Raw genomic sequence first — 22740 nt, 5'->3', positions numbered from 1 at the left:
AAGTGCTTGCATTTTTAATGAATAGTTTGCCACAATGCCTGTACTATCCGAAAATTAAACAAAGAAACTCAGGTATAATAATTTCATATATTTGTGAACAAGTGCATGTGTGTGTGGGGGGGGGAGGCAACTTACAGTGTAAAATAAATAAAACGAAATAAATTTTTAAAAAGGAGAAAGAAAAGGAAAGTATTTGTGTTTCACCATGAATCCATCTGTAACGCTTCTGGACACTCAAGCAAACAGGCAGAAATTTGCACCTATGTGTAAAAACACCATGAACACAGCAGCTACACACGCAGTCCATCACAGGCTTTGCATTAGTGACTCAATTACCATGAGCATTAAGGCTGTCAGCAACTTGACCTTCAAAAATGTTAAACTCTTCAGAGAGGTCTAGGCAAAACAAAGTGTAGTATTTTATATCCATTTACACGGTTGTTAGAGTGCTGGAAATTTGCAGCATATACTAAAAGCATGCAAAAAGTACTTTGTATTTATGTGTAAAACAGAGATATTCTAAGCACAGATCATTATAAACATATTTTTCTTACCTACAGGAACAACTGGGTGGGGGTGGCGTTCAAAAGCCGGGTAGAATCCGGGACATTATACTTCACTGTGACTGCCCAGCATACTGGGGACATCTAGCCTTCTGTCCACTAAGTACCACTAGGGATTTATACACATGCACACAGACCACTGAATTAGAGAATCAGATACAGACACAAAGTTGCAAGGGGGAGAGTCAGAGCAACTCATTACAGGGCTAGTCTGGAAAAGAGGAATTGGGGTGGGTGGAGACTGGGGGGGGGCAGGGGAGGATATGAAGAAAGACCTTAAAACCTATAGATTTGATTGAGTCATGAGTCAGGATGAGACAGACAGGGAAAGGCATGGAGTGGGAGCTTAGGGATGCAGGGTAGAAGGTGGGGGTGGGGAGGGCAGTTATTCAGACACAGGAGACTAGGGAAGGCTGGGGTCATTGCTAAGTAGGAGGCCAAGGTCTGGGTCTAAGCTAAACTTAAGGCTCTAGAGGCAGCAGGTCAGGAAGCATGAAAATAGATGAGCAAGGGAATGGTTTCTGAAGACAGGCCCATCATCTTCCAACCAACTGGGTAACAGCACAATTGAGTCAGAAAGACCTGGGCTCAAATCACAGCCCTGCTTCTGACCATGTGACTCTGGGAACGCCACATTGAGTCAGAGGCTCATATTCCCTCATCTGCAAAGGGAGCCTGCCTTCTTCCTCTCACAGGACAGTGGTGCCAGCAGTTATTACCCCCTTCCCTGCCAACCTGCTCTTCTTTCTGCGCCTGCGTCTCAGTGACCAGCATCACCTTCTCCACCACTGAAGCCAGACGATGATGTTTAAAGAAGCCTGGAGACGATCTTTGATCTCTTCTTCCTCATACCTCACAGTCTCATTGATTTTGCTTTGGAAATTCCTCTTGGATCTGCCATCACTCCTATTTCCCAGTGTGGTGGCAGGAAGGCCACTGAGCAGGTTTTCTGATCCGGCAGTAAAGGAGAGTCCTGGAGCCCTCGGTGGCTTTCTCAGGCTTTTATTGAGCTGCTACATGTAGAGCAGCAACCAGGTACATGGCAGGCAGGGTTGCGAGGGGGCCAGGAGGCCAGAGGCCTCCAAGCCCCAGGCAAGTCTTCACTCTGGGCTTCTCTGGAGTTCCTTTTCCCCTTCTCTCTCCTGCCTCTTCTCCTCCTTCTGTTTCTCTTGGTGACTATCTCAATACTCCTCCCATGGCCCACAGAGGTAAATAAGACAGCTTGCAACAATGTAACAACTGCAGGCCCCTATTGGGCAGGGCAACCCTAATGGTGGGAGGGCAGAAAAGCCTGAAAACCATTTACCCTACACCCAGTTGCCAGGATTTCCAGGGTAGCCCCTACTACCCCTCACCTGTGCTTAGACCCCATGAGGGGAGCTGAACTATACCTAGGTGTGCAACTAGTTCCCCTGAGACTCTACTTGGTTGAAGTCTTGGTGACCGGTGACAACACTAGGCAGGACATTTATTCAGAAAGGGAGGGAGTAAATGAAACATAAGGTGGGGGTTGGACTGTGGGTTGGGAGTTAAAGGAAGTCAAGGGTATTGTCAGAGGCATCACATGGTATAGTGACCCTTAAGCCCATGGACTGTGGAATTGTGTTTCCTGGGTATGAATTCTGACCACTGCTTACCAGCTGTTTGACCCCAGGTAAGTTCCTTGACCTCTCTGTGCCTCATCTCTAAAGTAGGAATGAAATAGTACTGATGTTATGTCAAAGAGTTGTAGAGATTACATCATTTATCACATGTAAAGAGCTTAGAATGACTCCTGGGACACAATAGTCATGAAAAGCATGTATTAGAAAGATCACTTTGCAAAATTGAAGCTAGGGTCAAACACGGAACTGTAAGGAGAGCCACTGTACCCAGATAATGGAGGCAACTGCAAGCCTCTGCATCTGCAAGATCTGGATCAGGTCTGAAGCTGTGGGCCCGGGATGGCCGCCCTGATGGCTGATGGCTGACAGTGGTCCTCAAGGGGCAGAAGCAGCAAGCTGGCTTACAGGCTCCAGGCTGAATGGGCTTGATGCCACCTCTGTCACCATCCATCATGTCCAACCCTCCCAAGAACAGCCTTTTCCAGGTTTATATTACGGAATGCTACAGGCCTCTGCAATGCACCATCACCCCAAATGAATTGCTTCCTCACCCTTAGCGGCCATGGGGCAGCAAATGTAGAAAACTAAACTAGTGCCCAGCAAAAGACTGGAATCACCATTATATTGTTAAGGTTTCAGAGAATTCCTCTCCAGATTAGTAGATTCCTTTCTTCCCTGACTCATGCAGATGCCCCAGGCAGGTAGAAAGAGGCCAAGGAACTCTCTGTTTATAAAACATTCATTCACCAGTGTAGCATGACTGGTCCAGGAATGTGATGGAGCACAGAAGCTGTAACAAAAAAAGCCTGGTATCAGAGGGGCTCATGGGATCTGCTCCATCAACTGTTTGAAAAGCTGGCATGTTGTACAAGCTGCAGGTCATTATCAGACTCAAGAACTGTCTGGAACACATCTAAAATGGTGCAGCGTTTTTGTCACCCTCCTGGATTACATCAGGGGTGTCAATGATCTGGAAGGATAACTGCATTGCCTCTGTTCCCTGAGGGTTTATCAAGAAGGCTGGGAATTACTGTTATTGTAAAGGGTTCCATATGGTCACAGAACTAACACTGCAGATCATGGCAGAGCTAGTTCTCCATTTTACGTGTGTGTGTGTGTGTGTGTGTGTGTGTGTGTAGAAGAACTGGGGTGTAGTCCAGCGGTGGGGTTGGTGAGGGGATTCAGCAGAGACAGAGTGGGGAGCAGAACAGGCAGATCCACTGAAATACACTGCTGAGCGGAGCAGCGGGCGAGACAGGAAAGGTCTGCTGTGCCATATGTGGGTTAGCTCCCTGGCTGGGATCGAACTCAGGCCATAGCAGTGATAGCACTGAGACTTAAATCCTAGGCCACCAGGGACACCCCCTCCATTTTTCTTTTTACAGAGACTAACTGGTTCGTGCTGGGGAGGTCAAGAGTGTGATGAAGCTTGGCAGAAATCTGTGCAGGAATGGTGATAGAGGCAACCGCAAGCAAAAATTCTAAGATGCACAGACTGCAGAGGCCCTAAGGACGGTAGAAGATTTGTAGCCACAACAAGTGGACAAGGAGAAGGGTGAGACTGAGAGGTTTGAGAGGTCAGGTTCTCGGGTGACATTGTAACTGGCCAGAATATTTGCACAATGCCATATACGGATAATTATGTGCACCCCAGTAGTCATTTATTTTCCAAATCACCCTTTGGGATCTACCCACGCTGGCGCTTGATTGAGCCATGTGAATTGGCTGGGGCAGAGTCCACAGAGTTTTCCAAAGCCCCTCAGTCTATCAGAAATCTGAAGAATCTGGAGGTAGTTACCAGATGGCCTGCATTTTGCCAGTGTCCCACACATTGTGACTGGGGATGGGGATGTGAGAAGTGGAAGGAAGCTAGGGCTCATTTAGGATGCCAAGCAGGATTTGGCGTGATTACCCCTTTACCAGCAGGCAGTGTTAAGTTCCCTCATAGATAAGCAGACTAAACATACATCAGGGGCACATAAGTTCAACTTCAAAAACCTTAGTCAGAATTTTGCCATTAGGAAATCTAGAAGTAAATCACTGAAAATTCAGCACAATCAATTACAGTTTAGATTTGTTTTCGTTTTGATTTAAATATGAGGGGGAAACCCTAGGTTTCTCAGTGCTTTCAGGTCGTTGGGTGGGTGGGGGGCGGTTCTAATCGGACCTTGCCAATCTGCTGGAAGCAATTTGGGAATAAAGACTGTTACAATGATGGGATGCTTTAACGTGAGCCCCTCCTGGCCACTAGCTCATACAATGGTGCCACCTGGTGGTATATGCTATGCTGTGGGGAATGAATTTCCATTGCCTGGCTGCATCTTACAACCTCCTGGTGGAGGGAGGGTGAGCTCCTGTGCAAAGTGGGGAGGTGAGGATTGGTTTCTTGGTGTGATGATCAGCTTCACATCTAAGTTTCTGTTCTGCTCTGCTTGCATTTTAGCAGCCACATAGTTTCCCAGTCACTCAACCTTCCCAGCAAACATTCTTAGTGCAGGTATACCCATGCAGTCCCTGGGCTGGAACTAGAAAGACATCCTAAGAGCTGGGAATTTTGACTTTGGGGTGCCATGGAGCCCTTTGGTAGGCCTATGAAGCCAATGGAACCCCGTACTTTTTAAATGCCAAAAACCAAAATGCAGAGGAATAAAAAGGAAAACTAATACACTGAAATAAAGTTATCAAAAAATTAAAAATGAATGTGTGCTATAGCAATATATGTGCTTCTTCACACATTCAATAACAAGATTTAGTGGCAGGCCTCGTGACTACGGTAATTTTGCAGCAATGAGGAGCACACACATTATTTGAAGATGTCTGCACTGTTGTAATATGATAGGCAACCATCTGTGACTTCCATTGATAATAAAGCCACAGGTCTAGCTAATATCATCATGGGTTGTTGCTCATGTTTATAGTTGAAGGAAATGCTACATTGAACTGAGGGAAACTGAAGTTAGAGATTAGGAAAAGCAAAAATACATTTTCCGCATCCATGATCTCAGATCCTCTCTGTGCATGAGCTCCTTCAGTGGCAGCCAGGTTAAGAAGCCCTGCCTTAGGGCATCACTGCGGGAAGGGGCTGCAGCTGGCAGCCCTGGCCAAGCCCTCTCAGTCAAGTTCTAAGAAGAGGGAGATCAAGAATTCCACAGCGCACCCTAAGAGGAAACCAGCTAGAGCAGCGCCGCCTCCGAGCTTCTCCCTCCCATGTCTTCCTGCTCCTGGGGGCTGGAATAAGTGCTGGGCCTGGGGCCAGAGATGGCTGCAGCTTTAAGACACTCATTTATTTTTTCCCTGAGATTTCCTTTTTTCTCCAGAGGGTGGCGTAGGGGCAGGGCTGGAGATCCCTTGGCAGCTGCACCCTGAGGCATCACCACCCACAGAGAAGCAGTTCTGGCCAATCTGCGGCTAACTTTGCCAGAGAGAGCACCTGCCTGCCAGGAGAAATCTCCTTTCTCTTCCCCACACCCTCCCCTACTCCCCCACCCCCCCACCCCCACTCCCCCCCCCCCCCCCGCAGCAGGTGGTGGCTCTGAGAGGCAGGCCTGACCTGGAGGCAACCTGTTTGACTCTCTGCTACCTGGAGTTAGAGGATGAGGCTGGTCCACCTAGGAAGAGGGAAAAGTAGCCCAGTTGAGATTTGGTCCTGTGGGGCTCGAGGAAGAAAGGTCTTCCAGCTGAAAGGAACTAGATCACCAAACCTGGAGGGCCAGTTGATGCAGATTCCACTGCAGAAATAATGAAGGTGTGAAGTTTAAAACACTCAGTCCCAAATCCAAGTTTAAGGTCCAGAGGTTGCACAAGAATCCTGTCAAGGAATGGGAAAGTCAGAATGACAGGCTGCTAGAGCCAGGGCAGAGCAGTTTGTGGCATGACTGTCCTGAGCTGGGTCTTGTGGCTGGCCGCTGGAGATTAGCAGGTGTGCCTGCTGGCCTTGAAAGGTTCATGTGAGGCAGTCTGTGGGTTCAGAACAGCATTAAGAGGGTGTCAAAGCTGCTGTGACAGGAGACATTCTAGAAAGGGAACACCAGGTGTGCTTATGTGTGAGTTTAGCACTGGTGTGGTCTGCACTCTTTAGACTCTTATTTGTGTGCTCCTTCTGCCTATGGAGGACATGTGCATGCAGACCCTGAAGCTGCACTGCCCAGCTTGTTACCAGCTGTGTGGTCCTGGACAAGTTGCTTAACCACTCTGTGCCTCTGCTTCCTTATCTGTAAAATAAGAATGAAAGTAATATCCAGCTCATGGGTTATTGTGAGAGTGAAAATGAAGCAATGCAGGTAAAGTAAATAGCACCAAGTGTAAATTCAATGGATAGCTGTTATTACCTGCTCCCAAGAAGCAATAGATTTGAGGGGTTACACAAGTTAACTGTGGACTCAGGGAAACTTGTAGCTGTGTCATGCATTTTCGGTGTGACTTTAGACAAATTACTAATTCTGAGCCTCAGCTTCCTTATCTGTAAAATGGGAATACTACTACCCAACCTCACAGGATTGTTATGAGGATTAAATATGTGCAAAGTGACTGACACGTACCTACAACTTACTCTTCATTATTGGCCTGTGGGCAGCAAACAGGCAGGTCTGAAGAGCACCCCCCCAAAATCAGTACTTGAGAAAGAAAAAAAATTGGAAAGATACACAAGATATCATTGACAGTGATTTCCTTTCGTGGGAATGCCTAGGAATAGGGGTGGGAGGTGAGAAAAGAGTTCCTACAATTAATTTTTTTGCTTTTTGGAACTTCTTGTATTTATTTTAACCATATGAGAATTGCAAAATTCCAGAAATAGTGGGCCATCTGTGATCACTGTATATCATTTTGTATTCAAAGGGGAAAGGCCATGATTCGGAGTCTTTGGCCAGAACATTCTGTTCTGAACACTCTGATCAACAGTGTGGTGGGGACCAGGGCTGCAGACATCTGGGTGCAAGGCACAGGATCCAGGGGGAGATGTGGGTCTTCTTTGTGCAGATGTTGATGATGAGCTGTTTGTACCCTGGAAGTGCTGTTGGTCTGCAAGAATGTCCAAGGTAGCATATCTTGAATTATGGGCCACAGAACAGCTGCAGCAGAATGTCCCCAAGGGGCTGGCTGGTTGGACCCCACACAGGACTCTGCAAATCAGAATCTCTTGTGGGCTTGGCCAAGAGACCTCTATTTATGACCAGCTCTCCAGGTTGTTCCGAGGTACACTAAATTGTGAGACCCATGGATATAAACACTAACAGCAGGGACTTTTACTTCAGGCAGATCTGACCTCAACCATCATTTCAGCTACTCCAAAGATGTGGCAAAGCCGCTCCCTCTCAAATGTATCAGTCTTAATTCTGCTTGGGCCTCAGGATCCCCTGTTCCATAACCCTGTCCCTAAGCACACGCTTAATGGCATAGCTGCCTTTTCCCTGCCTCTTCCATGCATATAATTGTCCCCCCTCCCCCCATTACTGCACATGTGCAGTTGCCAGGTGGGGAGCCATTTTGTCTCCTTTCTTCCCCAGGCCCTGTCATGAAACAGCTGCCAATCCTCCTCCTCAAAAACAGTTGCTAGGTGGTTAGAACTGACTGCTCTGACCAATCACGGGGCTGATATTGTTTGCTTGGCTTTTGCTTCTTCTGGCTCATGCCCTTGTGGCAACCTCTACTCAAGTGCACATACACGCTCAGGTCGGAAAGCCCCGTTAGGTCTCAGGGTGTGGGGAAAGGTGTAGAGGGGGATAATAATAGAGCTTAGTTCATGAGATTGTTGTGATATTACATGAGATAATGCACACAAAATGCTTAGCACAGTCCCTGGCAGCTGTTATTAGATTAAGTACAAGATCCCTTTTCTGACACAGACGTGGGTTTCTCTTTCTCCCAAGTCCGTTCCTCTCTCTGGGATGCAGTCTCCACTTCCCTCACATCATAGCAGAAGGTTAACTGCATGGCCTCTGAGACTCCACTCAGCCCTACCATCTTAGAAATCTCTACGAGGAATTGTCCAAAGGACAGCTTTGAGTTGGCCTTAGGGAAGCTGCCCAAGTCACTATGCGGCAACAGCTCCTTGTGAGCAGGGCTCAAGGGATCAGTGAGTGCCTGCATATACTGCTGCTACTGGAGCAGCTCTTTCCCACACAGCCAAAAGTTGGCCTCCCCTGCAAACCTTACTTAGCCCTGCGGCAAATTCTCCACCCTCCGCATCCTCCTACCCCTCCCTGCACAAGTGTCCTTATTTCGAAAAGTAGTTCTCTGAAAGACCTTTTCTGTGCAAGCTCTCACTAACTTATGTGGACATCCCTTCCGTCTTTCCGTCTCCCAGCTGAGCCTGGTGAAGGACAGGTAAGAACGGTTACATCAGTGCAGCTAACCACTCACACGATAAACCGATGACTTTCAAACTTGAATGTGCATCAGTACCACTTGAGAGTTTGCTTAATTCATGGCTTCTTGGGACCCACCCCAGAAGTCTGTCAACCAGTGTTCCCAGAGGTAGCACATGAGCAACTCCCCAAGCATGACAAAGTGTGATCAGTCCATAGGACACATGCATTAAAGTTACTTAGGTGCTTGCTTAAAATGGATACTCCTGGGCTGGGCTCCGGGCTTCCTGAGTCAGATTCTTGGACTCCAAGATGATTATGTAGTTGGAATAGAGCAGTGGTTCTGAAAGGATGTCCACCAACAACTCCCCAGTAGCATCATATCACCTAGAAACCTGTGAGAAATGCAATTCTTGAGCCTTAGCAAAGACCTACTAAGTCAGAAACTCTGGGATGAAGCTCAATAATTTGCATTTTTAACAAGACCTTTATGTGCAGGCTCCCTCCAGTATGAGAGCCTCTATGCTGGGGTGTCACTACTCCCACATCCCATCCCTTAAATGTCACATCATAATGATTCTGAGCCCTCACTAGTTGCTGCAGGGTATGGAAGTCAGCTATGCTGCCTCCCAATAAGATTTCAGCAAAGTTAGACTCACATCACTTTCTGGGAAGATCCCTCTCAAGATCCTCTTGTGACACAGTTGTCACTATGGCAATAGTGGAGGTGCCTATCTCCATGAATCACAGGTGAGTCAGGTCAGGGTGTGCAGGGATGAGCAGGCATTAAAGGGAGCTGAGGTACAAAAAGCCTCATGCCTTCTTACAGAGACCATTCAGAGGGGTGGTTAAGCTGGGGAAGTAGACAAGAATCCACTTGATACCTTATAACCCTCATAATCTGTGATCCCTTTGCCGGTTCAGGCATCTTGCCATTTTACATTTCAGGATTCCATGTCCAAACTCAACCCTGACACAGGTTAGGAATTTATCCCTGTATTTCCAATATACATTTTGGAAAATATTTATTGGCTTGATTTGTGACTTATACTATCTCTACACTGAGAGCTTTATAAAATTATCACATTAAAATTCTTACATCATCCCCATGAATCATGCAAGAAATTGAGGCACAGGGAAACTTGCCCAAGGTCACACAACTAATAAGTGGCAGAGCTAAGGTTTGAAACTACAATAGGTTAGTCTGACTCCAATGTTCTTAGTCTTACCTATTCATTCATTCATTCACTCATTTATTATTTCATGTATCTTGTTTAACTCTTATTATGAGACAGATATGGCCTAGGTTTTGGGTATTGCAATAGTGAACATGAGCAAAACATACAAAATCCCTGTTCTCATAGAACTTTCACTCTAGTGTAGAAGACAGATAGTAAACTAAGCAAATAACACCTATAGTATGTAAGATAATTTCAAGTGCCAAAGGAAGGGCTTTGACCACTTCTTGGGGATGGCAGGCAACTTCACTGTTGAAAAAAAAGTCAGTGTTCTACAGTCAATAGGAGCAACAAAAATACAAATAAGATGGCTTTGCCCATGAAGGATCTAGATGTTCAGCATGGTTTGAGGGACTGGAGCCAGAGGTCAGATTACATGCCAGTGTTCTGCAAACTGCAGCTTTTAACCCATTACTATGTGGTGAAACCAGTTTGGTCAGTCATGACCAACATTTTATTAAGTGATAAGGACTATAATAGCATAAAAAATATAATGTGTTGCCTGTAGTTAAAGTAAGAATACTGGGCCTCCCGGGTGGCGCAGCGGTTGAGCGCTGGGTTGCGAAGCTGCCCGCGGCCTCTGCGGCGCTGGTTCGATCCCCGGCTGCTCCCCGGCCACCAGAGGAGGGTCCCGCATGGCGCGCAGACCTCTCCTGCCGTCCGCTGCTCCCCTCAGCAGTGTACTTCGGTCCTTCTGCCTGTTCTGCATCCTGCTCTGACTCTGGTGAATTCTCTCACCCTCCCCCGCTTCTGACTGTACCCAGTGCTTGTATAAATGAATAAATAAATCTTAAAAAAAAAAATAAAAAATAAATAATAAAGTAAGAATACTGTGTGAAAATTTTTAGGGTTTTTTTTGTACTATAATATGTATATAAGTGAGGACTGAGTTGCAATGTGAGATATATTTTATATTGAGGCCCAGTCAAAATACACCTTTCAAACAGTCAAAAATATTTGAAAACCACTGTCACAGAAGGCCTTGTAGACCCTGCTAACGTGTTTGGACATTTTCCTGTAGGCCATGACAAGCTATTGAAGGATTTTAAGCAAGGTAATGACATGATCCAATTTGTGTTTCATCAAAAAGTTTAACCATCTTATATCAAATTAGCCATGGAAAAGGTGTTTGAATCAAATTAAGTACAGATTGACAGCTGATCTTTTCAAAATTAAATGGTCAAGTTAATTTAATTGACGTTTCATAAGGAAGACACTTCAAACTGTACACATTCATTTATTTGAAAAATATTTTTGGAGAGCATGTCACTTGCCAAGCAGTGGTAGACACTGAGGATACAATACAATGGTAAACAAAAAGAAACACGATGCCCTCCTCCATGGAGTACAGTCCAGTGAAAGAGACAGTAAACAAACAAGCCAACAAAAGATAGCAAACAACTGTATTTCAATTCCGTGGGGGAAATACACAGTGGTAGGAGTGAGGAGTGAAGTTGGGGACAAGAGAGAACAGTGATTTAAACTGTGGGGTGAGGGATGGGCTCTCCGAGGAAATAGACTTTAAGCTTAGACCTCAAAGATGAATAGGAGTTAGAAGTGAAGTGTGTGGGGAAAGAGCATGTTGGACAGAAGACAGAAAGCAAAGGCCTGGGAGCAAGGCAAGGGTTTGGTGTACTGGAGAACAGAAAGGAGATTATTGCAACTGGATTGGGATGAGCAAAGGGAAAGAGTTGCAGGTAGGACCAGGGGAGGCCATGGTGTAAGGTTTGAAGCAGGTGAAAAGAAGGATAAAACTTGGGAGAGTTGGCGTGCATTCAGATCCTTACCATGGCCTCTGGCAAGCATTCTGGGAGCAGTTAAGGTGATTAAAGTGTAAAGAATGCTACACTTGATTTAGAAGCTTCTGATCCAGGTGGAACAAGCTTTCATTCTCTCAGAAATTCCTGGTAGAAGACCCAGAGATTAGAACGTGCATCTGCAAACTGCTGGCACGCTGTGTACTGCACAGTGCAAGGAACACCATTCAGCTTCTTGGGTTGTGTCTGAGGACTTTGCCAGTTCTGGGTGTCAATTCCTAGAGCTTTCCTTGAACCCAGCACCACTTGCATAATCAACTCACACATTTCATCTCAAGTTACTCATCCATGCTAGCATGCTGGTTAGATATGCATAGAGGAGGTCTGCTTGAGCTGGAAGACCTGCCAGCCTCTGTCAGCTCAGCCCCAAAGGGTATTCACCCAAATGCTAAGATGCAGAGGAAGAGAGTAGTGACCGGCAGAGCATCACATGGTGTGGTTCATTCAGATGTCCTTCCTTGTGGTTTGGTATATGTTGGCATGCTCCTTCTACCAACACTTTATGAGACAGAGGCATTTTGGAGCAACCCTGATTTCCTACAAGGATTTTCTGGCTCCAGCGAGTGTGGGATAGTAGCAGTGGAAACTTTGGTTGCTAAGAAAGAGGATGTTTTGGACGATGAGCTGGATTTGAGTGCATCTCTTTTGTTTTGAGGGCCATGGGTCAGTAGTGTTATAGTAGGAGAGGTATTCCTCTAACGTCATAGTTCTTAATCAGGGGTAAGCTTACCCCCTGGGGCACGTTTGGGAATGTCTGGAAGCATTTTTGCATTGTCATAAATGGGGTAGAGGGAGAGAAATGCTACTGGCAGCTGGTAGGTAGAGGCTAGAGATGCCGGCATACATTCTATAATTTTCAGGACAGCTCCCCACAGCAACGAATTTTCTGGCTCTAATATCAATAGTCATTCACTTGAGAAACTCTGCTCCAAAATGCCATTGGCTAACCACATGTGCTCATCAGTCTGGTAAAATTAGGCTGTGAACTGGCCATAATTGAGGAGAAACCACCCCCACCCCCAATCAGGAACAACTTGGAGGTACAGTTTTAGTAGTCATGTTGATGATCTGAAAATAAAATCAAATAAGTATCTAGTACAGGGTAGGGTGGATTCATGAATCCATCTCTTATGCTGCAGGTTGCGGTGGTCTCAGCACACCAATAAGAGGACATTATTGTTCAAACAGCTCTGACTCCAGAAGAAGTTTCCCAGAGAAATAAGTGTAGGGATAGAGGTCACTAAGTCTTTCTGAGACACAATGGCCGTCACTGCAATGTGAAGGGGTTTTACCTGTATACAGACCCTTGACGACAACAATAGATAGGCTAATTGGGGTGGGTACAGAAAGTCAGGATACAGATACACTCCTGTTTGATGAGTCTGGTTATCTAGGCAATCATGGTAGAGAGGTGAGAGTTGAACCTTTGCTAATACCCAAGAAATTCCAAGGGATGATTAGATTGTCATAGATGAGAGCAATTCCCGCAAGGTTGACACATGTCACTTGCCTCCTGACATGATGGCTGGATAAATCTTGCCTCAAGAATTAGACTTCAGGTTTAGCCTTTTATAGTTAACCCAAAGAGAGAGATAGTTGAAAATGTCGTCAAGCTAGACAATAACCTTCTGCGCTGGTAGTGCTGTAAAATGCTAGTTATTTGTTGGAGAATGACTAGGTGTTAGAAAGGACAAAAGGCGTGGTATTTTATTCAGACTAGCTGGTTTATCCATGTAGGCTTTTTTAACAATTAACAATAAGAAAGTGAAATTAGAAAAATGATCTCATTTACAATAGCATCAGAGGAGATAAAATAGAAATAATTTTAAGCAGTTAAGAGATTTGTACAGTGAAAACTACAAAATATTGCTGAAAGAAATTAAAGAAGCTGGCCTCCCAGGTGGCGCAGGGGTTAAAGACACAGTGCTCTCAGGCTGTCGCCAGCCACTGCAGCACAAGTTCAATCCCTGGCTGGCCAAGGAGCAACCCGCATGCCACAGCAGACCTCTCCTTCTCGCCCCTCAGCAGTGTATTTCAGTCAGTCTGTCTGTTCTGTTTCCCACTCTGTCTCTGGTGAACCCTCTCACCCCCTGCACCTCTGGCCTGTACTCCAGTCCTTGTATGCATAAATAAATAAATCATTTTTTTAAACAAAGAAATTAAAGAAGACCTAAGTAAATGGAAAGACATCATAAGTTCATGTATTGGTAGACTTAATAATGTTAAGATGGCAATGTCTCAAAAAGTTGTATTTGCATTCACTACAATCCTATCAAAATCCCAACAATATTGTTTTTCAGATATGGAAAAGCAGAGCCTCTAATTCATATGGAATTCTATATGGTTCCAAAAAGCCAGTAAAAACCTTGAAAAAGGGGCCTCCCTGGTGGCGCAGCGGTTGAGTGCTGGGCTGCGAAGCTGCCCGCAGCCTCTGCAGCGCCGGTTGATCCCCGGACCCTGGGCTAGGGTCCCACATGGCGCGCAGACCTCTTCTGCCGCCCGTTGCTCCCCTCAGCAGTGTACGTCGTCAGTCTGCCTGCTCTGCTCCCCGCTCTGGCTCTGGTGAATTCTCTCACCCTCCCGTGCTTCTGGCTGTACCCAGTGCTTGTATAAATAAATAAATAAATCTTTAAAAAAAAAAACCTTGAAAAAGAAGACTAACTTTGGAGGACTCACACATCCAAATTTTAAAACATTACAAGTCTACACTAATGAATACAGTGTGGTTCTGTCATACAGATGGACATATAGATCAATGGAATAGACTCAGAAGTCTAGAAATTATGTCATACATCTATGGTCGGTTGATTTTTTTAATATAGATACCAAAATCATTCAATGGGGGAAAATATGAATAAACAAATGGTGCTGGACCAACTGGATATTCACAAGGAAGGAATGAAACTGGATCCTTATCTTATTCCATATACAAACATTAATGAAAAATAGACAAAAGACCTAATTATGAGCGCTGAAAGTATAACACTCTTAGACGAAAATACAAGGAGGAACATTCGTATCCTTGGATTTAGTAATGGTTCCTTAAATATTACGCCAAGAAAACAAGCAATGGCAAAAGATGGATAAACTGGGGTACAAAAACTAAAAAATTTTGTGCACAAGATACCATCAATAGAGTGAAAAGACACAGAATAGGAAAAAATAATCGCAACTTAATTATCTGATCAGTCTTTTATCCAGAATACATAAAAAATTCTTACAGTTCAAAAACAAGAAGAGAAACAACCCAATGCTGACAAAGGACTTGAATACATTTCCCCCAAAAAATAAATAAGCAAATGGCCAACAAACACATGAAACCATGCTCAGCAAAATTGGTTTATTAGGGAGTTACTGAATCACAATGCAGTACCACTATATATCCACTAGGTGGCTATAATCAAAAAAGTAAAATAAGTGTTGGTGAGGATGTGGAAAAATTGGAACTCTGAATTATTAGTAGTGGGGATGGAAAATGGTGCAGCTGCTGTGGAAAACAGTTTGATGGTTCCTCAATAAGCAAACATGAAATTATCATATGACCTAGCAATTGCACTCCCAAAACAGTTGAATACAGGCACTACAATAAATACTTAAACACAAATGGTCATGGCAGCGCTATTCAAAATAACTGAAAGGTGGAAACAAGCCAAATGTCCGTCACTGATGAAAAACAACCTTGTGTATAAATATGATGGAATAGTTAGCTTTACCAAGGAACAAAGTAGTGATGCATTCTATGTGGATGAGCCTTGAAAACATTATCCTACGAAAAAAGCTAGCTCACAAAAGGCCACATATTGTGGTTCAAGCTATATTAAATACACAGAATAGGTAAACCATAGAGACAGAAAACAGATTAGTGTTAGCCAGGAACTGCAGGAGGGGGAGTAGAGGGATTGCTCAATGGGTATGGAATTTCTGTTTGGAGTTCTGAGAATGTTCTGGAACTAAAGAGTGGTACTAACTGCACGACAATGTGAGTATACTTAATGCTGGTGAATTATAACTATTCATATGGTTAATAAGGCAAATCTTCATTATGTATATTTTACCACAATAAAAAATAAAATAAGTGAGAGCGTTGAGGTTTTCTTTTGGGAAAGTGGACAGCACATCACTATATTATGAATAATATAATAGCAGTGATAGTAGTAATAATAGTCATTATTATAATTATATGAAGAGTTAGCATTTATTGAGTATTTATTATGTGCCCAAAACTATGCCAAGTATTTTTCTATGCATTATTTAATTCTCCCAAAACTCTATTATTACCTCGATTTCAGAGGTAAAAAGGACTTAGAGGTTAAATAATGTGCTGAAAATTACACAGGTAACAAGCGGAAGAGCTGGTATATGAACCCAGTCTGATTGCATAGCTTGTACTTTTAATTATAAACATTAGGGAATCAAGATAGGTGATTAGTAAGACCTCAGATGGTTTACATGAATTAGTTCACATAATTCTCATAGCAACATTATGAGAGAGTCACAATTATTATCATCATCCCCATTCTACAGAACGAAGTTGAGGCAGTGAGTGTCATACAACGGATGAGAGGTATGGTCAGAATTCAAACTCTGTGCTAATTTACCCCAAACTTCTCTGCTGAATCATTAAGCTATATAGAACCAACTGCTTATGTAGTTACAGAAAGCCTAGAACTTTGGCGTAGAGAGGGTGACTGATGGGCATGTAGGTCTGTTTTCTTGAGTTAAAATACCTGGAGTATTAACTATGCTAGAATGCAAGTGGCCTCATGGCTTTTCATCCAGATGCCATGGTTATTTTCATGGTTTTTCTGGATAACAATAAAGAGTAGATACTATTCCCTTCCAGAATCCTTTGGAAAAGTGGTGGTTTCCAGGATTTTCCTGCATTTGCCTTATGAGCTCTGGACTGTTGCTGACTGCAGGTGAGTGGTGGATTCCCAAGACCAGACCTTTAGCTGTTACTCTCCCATCAGGCTAGGTAAAGATCTAACGATAAATGGGCAGAAGAGCTAAAAAGAAACTTCTCTAAAGAGGAAATGCAAATGGCCAACAGACATATGAAAAAATGTTCAACATCACTTGTAATCAGGGAAATGCAAATCAAAACTACCATGAGATACCATCTCACACCAGTGAGAATGGCACATATTAAAAAAACTAGCAACAACAAATGTTGGCGAGGATGTGGAGAAAAAGGAACTCTTGTGCACTGTTGGTGGGAGTGCAAACTGGTCCAACCACTATGGAGAGCTGTGTGGAGATTTCTGGACCTACTAAACATAGAGCTTCCATATGATCCAGCAATTCCACTCCTAGGTATTTACCCAAAGGACACAGAAACATCAATTCCAAAGAGCACCTGCACTCCTATGTTTATAGCAGCACTGTTTACAATAGCTAAGCTTTGGAAACAACCCAAATGCCCAAAAATAGATGACTGGATCAAGAAGATGTGGTACATATATACCATGGAATATTACTCAGCATTCAAAAAAGATAAACACATGCAATTTGCAGCAACATGGATGGCACTGGAAGGGATCATGCTCAGCGAAATAAGCCAAAAAGAAAAAGAAAAATACCGGATGGTCTCACTCATAGCAGGAATCTAGAAAACTTAAATAAGGGACCAGGAAAATGAATATAAGAAAGTGAAAATCAAAATCAACAAAAAACTATGAACCAGAGACACTTTTTGGGGGGTGGGGGGCGGGAGGGGAAGGATTGGGGTCAGAATGGGGCGTTTGCAATTGTATGGGGGAATATAAAAATAAAATTTAATATAAAAAAAAAAAAGATCTAACGATGCTATTAACACGATCCTAGGCCATATAGGATAGGAGGGGAACTGAGGTGCACAATGAAGATGAGCTCTAAGTGGTCAGGTAACACTGTGAATAAATGAAGAAAGGTGGATGCTCATTTTTGTACTGATCTGTGGCCCACAAGAATGTAGTCTAGGGGCACTTTTTAGAAATCCTGCTGCCACAGGCTACAAACTGGCGGCCAAAATGTCCATAACACTAGAAGTGAAGTTGTAATGTGTGGTGAAGGTGAAAGTTCATAGTTACTGTGAAAGGTGTTTCCCAAGCAGGAATACAGTGAGATGTTATAGGCAATTTCTGCCATGGTGAAGTAGGTGGATCAGTCGTGTGTCTGGTAGGTGGTATAGCAGCAGAGAAATTCTTCTATCATTGGGCTGATTCAACTCATTGACTCAATCTGTAGGTGAATGATACACAGATGGATAAAGTTGGGCCACATGGCTGTGAAGTCCACAAAGGCAAAGGATCTCATAAGATAAAGTAGTGGTGGCCTCTGCCTACCTTTACTCCTTCATTTCATACCAGCTACCCCCTCATTCAACTTCTTTCTGTCTCTAAACCTTAAGCTTTTCCTGTCTTTGGGGCTTTGCACTTCCTCTTCCCTCTGAATGTTCCTTGCAAGGCTTGCTCATTTTCACCCTTCAGGTCTTACCTCCTCAAACAAGTGTTTTCTGACCACATTGTCTAGAGTTAACTCCTACCAAGTACTTTCATTTCACATGACTCAATTAATGTACTTAGTTGGATTTATCAACATCTGCAGTTCGATTGATTGATTTAGCTATTTTTTAATCTGTTTATTGTCTTTTCCTTCCAAGACTATATCATCTATGGATCAATGACCTTGATCTTTTCAATGATGTTTTCACAGGACCCAGAATGGTAGGCCCTTAAAACACACCAATAAGCATATTGAGCAAACAAATGAATGGCTGCTATGTATAGGAGTCAGATTCAAGATATAATATATGTTTTGTTAGGACATCCATTGATATCATAAGGATGGCCTTGTGGCTACAGAAATGGCTTGGCTTGGAATGAACTTGAGTGTAATTGTGTCCCAGGGACATTTTAGTGTCAGTAATGGGAAAAGCTGATTTTTGAGTTGCTGGACCTGTCATTGACATGGATAAGGTATCAGAGTTCACAGTATTTTGGAGTTTCATATCAATTTCAGGGTTTCCCATAGGCCCAGCTTAGGATGCTGGAGGAATCAGCCTTGCTAGCGTGTGGCCTAGTTGGATAGACCAGAACCTGAGCAGAAGTAAACAGAGTCTTTATGGACATGGCTATGATTAGAGATTAGAGGAATGCATTTCCCTTAAGTACAGCACTACCATTTAGCAGGGGTAGGGCAGAGAAATGGACAAATACTCATCAGTGTGTTATAAACTTCAGGCATTTATTGATAACTTTGATTCGCCGAAGGGAATATTACTCCTGGATGGTTGGCATGTAGGTCAGACAGGATTTGGTTCAAGAATTCCACTTTTGAAGGTGATAGATATATGAATTAACCTGATTGTGATAATCAGTTCAAATTGTGTATGTATAACAAATCATAATATTGTATACCTTAAATATATACATTTTATTTGCCAATTATACACCAATAAATCTGGGGGAAAAAATTTCACTTTTGGACTTTGGAATCTGTACTTTTCAGTGTGGGTTCAAGGGTAAAACCCACTGCAGGCAGTTGTAAAACTGCCAGACCAGCTTGTGCTTTGTTTTGTGTTTGAAAGGAGGTCCAAAAATAAAATAAGATGCCATCCTAATAAAAAACAGGCTGTGAAGAAGGTCATACATGAGGTTAATCATTAAAATAATGGCTAATATTTATTGACACTTATTATGTCCAAGTCTTGTTTTCATCCCTATTTTACTGATTAGAAAAATAAGACAGAAAACTTATGTGACTTACCCAAAGGTCATAGAGGCAGTATTGGAAGAGCTGGAATTTGAAGCAAGGTGGTCTGACCTTAGAGCCCATGCTCTGAACAGCTCTGTTAAACCACTGTCAAATATTATACTATCTCCATACCATTAGGTGCTATAAGTTATTCAGGACATGGCTTAGATCAAATTATGTTACAGTAAATTTGCCTTGACTGAAGTGCAACTTGTACTTGCCACCTCCAGTAAATGAACACAATTGTAGACCCCAGAGATTCAATTTCATAACGATGTCTTACCCAGCTGGTCCCAAAGATTGGAAATCAGCATGCACAGGTAGTGCTGATCACGTTGAGCTCAATGTCATCCAGGTAAAGGTAGAGCTCTTCATTTTCCAAGTTAGATAGAAACCTGGGTCTCATCAGGGAAGCAAGTGAATTTCTGAAGCAAGTCAGTGTCTTATCCTTTTTTTATTTTTTTTTTATTTGGATATCTTTTTTATTTTATACATTTTTTACATCATTTTTCATTTTTGCACAATGTATGCATTTTCATCTTGGTTATAGACCCCATACAATTCTCACCCCCCTTGTTTTAATGCTACTCCCTCATTTCCCCCACCCATAGTGTGTCTCTGGTTTATAGTTGCTTGTTCATTTTGATTTTTATTTTATTATAATTAGTCTTTATCCTGGTCCCTTATTTAGGTTTTCTAAATTCCTGCTATGAGTGAGACCATCCAGTATTTTTCTTTTTCTTTCTGGCTTATCTCGCTGAGCATGCTATGGAAACAACCCAAATGCCCAAAAATAGATGACTGATCAAGAAGATGTGGTACATATACACTATGGAATATTACTCAGCAATCAAAAAAGATAAACTCATGCAATTTGCAGCAACATGGATGGAGTGGAAGGGATCATGCTCAGCGAAATAAGCCAGTGTCTTATTCTTATATGCTTTGGACAAATATGTGAACCTTGGAGTCTATGATGAAGGGAATAGTTGTGCCTGCAGTATAAGGGCAGTTTCTCTAATTGCTGCCCCCAACCCTCCTAGGGTTGTCAGTGTTCTGTGTAATTTAAGGGCTTGGGGGTACATTGGGCACTGGGTAACTGTTTCATTTTGTTATAAGTTTATAAATGGGAAAGCCTGGGTTTGGAGGATATAACTGCCTTTTTTTAAAAAAGATTTATTTATTTATACAAGTACTGGGTACAGTTGGAAGCGCGGGAGGGTGAAAGAATTCACCAGAGCCAGAGCGGAGAGCAGAACAGCCAGAGTGACGAAGTACACTGCTGAGGGGAGCAGCGGGTAGCAGCAGAGGTCTGTGCACCATGTGGGACCCTCAACCAGGGTCTGGGGATCGAACCAGCGCTGCAGAGGCTGCAGGCAGCTTCGCAGCCCAGCGCTCAACCGCTGCGCCACCAGGGGAGGCCGAGGATATAACTACTTTGAGGACTACCTCTGCTACTTGTAGCCAGAAAAAACTGATGGCACAGGGGAAGATAGATTGCACCAACTTCTAGGCACTTTCTCCTAATCACAGCTTAATGGAATGTCTCCATGGTCATTTATCCCCTCCACAGGAAATGCCTATCGGTGGTGTCAATAATAATAGTAGTAATAAGATGGGAATGTAAATTGGTGCTACTACTCTGGAAAGCAGCACGGAGGTTCCTCAAAAAGAATAGAATTATCATGTGATCCAGGGAGCCCACTTCTGAATATAAATCCCAAGGACCTGAACTGAGGACATTGAAGAGATATTTATCTGCACTCAAATGTTCATTGCAGCATTATTTGCAATAGCCAACCTACAGAAGCTGTCTATATGTCCATTGATGGATGAATGGATAAAGAAAATTACATATATATATATATACACACATATACATACAATGGAATATTACTCAACCTGAAAAAAGGACATTCTGCCATTTGTAGCAACATGGATGGACCTGGAAGACATTAGGCAAGCATAGAAAGACAAATATTGCATGCCCTTACTTTTATGAGGAATCTAGACTAGAACCACACAGTAAAACAGTGGTTACCAGGGACTGGGGAAGGGGAAAATGGAGAAGTGTAAGTGAAAGTTACAAAATTTCAGTTAAGCAAGATGAATAATTTCTGGAGAGATACTGTACAGCATATTGTCTATAGTTAACAATACTGTTTTGAATACTTAAAGCTCTGTGAAGAAGATAGATGTTATGTTAAGTGCCTTTACCACAAAAGAAGATATATTACATTTTTCAAAAATAATGAAAGCAGAAGAAAACATTTGTTGTTGGTGGATAACTTTATGACCTTGGCAGCTCTTTCTGCCCACTTGTGTCTGTGCAAGTGTCATCTTCTCCCTCCCTTTCTTCTAATAAACCTAACCTTTTCAAAATGTAAAAAAAAAAAAACAAAAAAACATGATTTTGTTGTGATAGTTTCACTGGAGAACACTTATCCCCAAACACATCAAGTTATATACATTTAACATGTATAGCTCACTAAGGGATTTGCATGTTGATCATACTTCAGTAAAGTGGCTTGAAAAAATAATATTTTAATAAATATCTAAAGCCTGAAAAATAATGCTAATAACAGGTGGACATTTATTATTTACCAAACACTACACTAAGCACTTTACATGCATTATTTCATTTCAGTCTTGTGACTAATTATGATGCTTGTTCTATAATTGTCCTTATTCTGAAGATAAGAAAACTAAACTACAAAGAAATCATTATTTTTATTTTTTAATTATATCTTTTTTTAAATTGAGATAACATTTGGTTTATAGCACTGCATATAATTTAGGGTTTATAGGTTCACACCTCTTGAGATGGATTTTATCACACACCACCAAAGCAGCAATAATCCTCCACCATTGTTCATTGAGTCCCTCCCCCTTTGCTTCTCAGCCCCAGCCTCCCTATGTGGTAGCCTTATTCTACAGTCCGATTTCTAGTGTTTGTTTTGTCTTTTCCTTTGCTTTGTTTCTCTACATTCCACATATTAGTGAAATCATCCAGCATTTGTCTTTCTTCTCCTAATTTATTTCTCTTTTTTATGGCTCAATAGTGTTCCATAGTGTGTATATAGCACATCTTCTTTTTTAAATTTTTATTTATTTATTTTTATTTTATTTTATATATTCTTTATATCATTTTTCATTTTTGCACAATGTAGGCATTTTCATCTTGGTTATATTCCCCATACAATTCTCACCCCCCTTATTGTGACCTAATCCTTCCTCCTTTTCCCCCTCCCCGTAGTGTGTCTCTGGTTTATAGTTGTGTGTTGATTTTGATTTTTACTTTATTATAATTAGTCTTTTTCCTGGTCCTTTATTCAGGTTCCCTAATTCCTGCTATGAGTGAGACCATCCGGTATTTTTCTTTTTCTTTCTGGCTTATTTCGCTGAGCATGATCCCTTCAGCTCCATCCATATTGCTGCAAATTGCATGAGTTTATCTTTTTTGATTGCTAAATAATATT

The 22740-nt window shown here is 42.7% G+C and overlaps 1 protein-coding gene across 1 annotated transcript in view; it reads right to left on the bottom strand.

The window, feature by feature from the left end:
* The window catches only part of CHRDL1 (chordin like 1), a 165358-nt gene extending 164029 nt beyond the window's left edge, over positions 1–1329 (bottom strand). The window contains exon 1 of the mRNA XM_037512070.2: positions 1299–1329. The gene's annotated coding sequence lies outside the window, so the exon portion shown is untranslated. The remainder of the gene's footprint in view (positions 1–1298) is intronic.
* Between the last annotated feature and the right edge of the window lie 21411 nt (positions 1330–22740).

This window comes from Talpa occidentalis, unplaced genomic scaffold (genome assembly GCF_014898055.3).
Source record: "Talpa occidentalis isolate TD23 unplaced genomic scaffold, MPIMG_talOcc4v2.1 talOcc4.15, whole genome shotgun sequence".
NCBI lineage: Eukaryota > Metazoa > Chordata > Mammalia > Eulipotyphla > Talpidae > Talpa > Talpa occidentalis.
The sequence above is the reverse complement of the archived record's forward strand: the minus strand, read 5'-3'. Positions and strand labels throughout refer to the sequence as shown.